The 1,083-nt window shown below is 40.2% G+C and overlaps 1 non-coding gene across 1 annotated transcript; it reads left to right on the top strand.

Moving 5' to 3' along the window:
• The first annotated feature begins 232 nt into the window (after nt 1-232).
• Nucleotides 233-319, top strand: TRNASTOP-UCA (transfer RNA opal suppressor (anticodon UCA)). The gene has a single exon. It is a non-coding gene; the product is annotated as a tRNA-Sec (tRNA).
• Nucleotides 320-1,083: the final 764 nt, after the last annotated feature.

Genomic DNA, 1,083 nt, shown 5'->3' with positions numbered 1-1,083 from the left:
GTCAGCAATATTTGCATATCCCCATGTACGCAAGAAATATATACATGTATATCTAATGCACATTAATATTAAAAGAGACTCGAGTACGACGATGCATCATAAAATTATAACGAAGTAACAGAATATTTTCTAAGCTTTAACACCCTCTACTTTAGGTCGACATATCTCACTATATCCTGAAAGGTTTATAGTTTAAGAGCTTTATATAGTATCAACAGTGTATTATATTCTTGCCCGGATGATCCTCAGTGGTCTGGGGTGCAGGCTTCAAACCTGTAGCTGTCTAGCGACAGAGTGGTTCAATTCCACCTTTCGGGCGACAGAAAACTTTGATTGAATTTCAGTGGCTTGGGAGTGAACGAAATAACGATGTTATCCCCACTTCCCAGGGTTTTTTTTTTTTTTTTAGAGCACAATAAACTCTGGCAAGGATAGTCCAAAACCTTATATGCTTGATATTGGTCCTTAAAATATTCTGCCAGCTGGCCTGGCAGCTGGTCTGGTTGCAGGTTCAACTGTCAGTATTACCTCTGCGCTCATAGACAACAGCTTCCTCCGTGAATCATGACTAGAAACAGAAAACATTTCCTGGTTGTCCACCCCTCTTCTTTGGGATTGCAATGGCGCCCCTAATAGAAGAATAGTCCAATTGGAGATCCCATAACACTGCATTTTGAAAGCACAAATAATACAGGATAAAACAATGTTAGGGAAGGGAAGGGAAGGGAGGGGAAGTAAGTAAGTCAGTCAGTCAGTGTTGGTAGTGTGGAAAGGGAACTTCACGAGGACAGTGGTGACTCCCAAGCAGGAAAAGCCCGAGGGGAACATCAGGCCAGCCATAAAACAAACTTGCATAGGAAAAGGAATCAAATAAAAGGTATTAAAGAAGCCCCTTAGACAAAAGCCCAAATAATTAAGAAAACTAAGGAAACAAGAAAAGAAAACCCTTACAAACACAAGACATGCCAAATCAGCTAAACAAACAGACAAAAGACACAAAATATATTGCAAAGGAGACAGACAGGAGATTGCCACAAGAAAACATTAGGAAACTGATAATCCAATCAAACCACCCTGCAAAGT

This window comes from Notechis scutatus, chromosome 1 (genome assembly GCF_049901735.1).
Source record: "Notechis scutatus isolate UNSWTSFEM ecotype Mainland chromosome 1, rNotScu1.2, whole genome shotgun sequence".
Taxonomy (NCBI): Eukaryota; Metazoa; Chordata; class Lepidosauria; order Squamata; family Elapidae; genus Notechis; species Notechis scutatus.
Note: the sequence above shows the minus strand (reverse complement) of the source record. Positions and strands in the feature narration are given on the sequence as shown.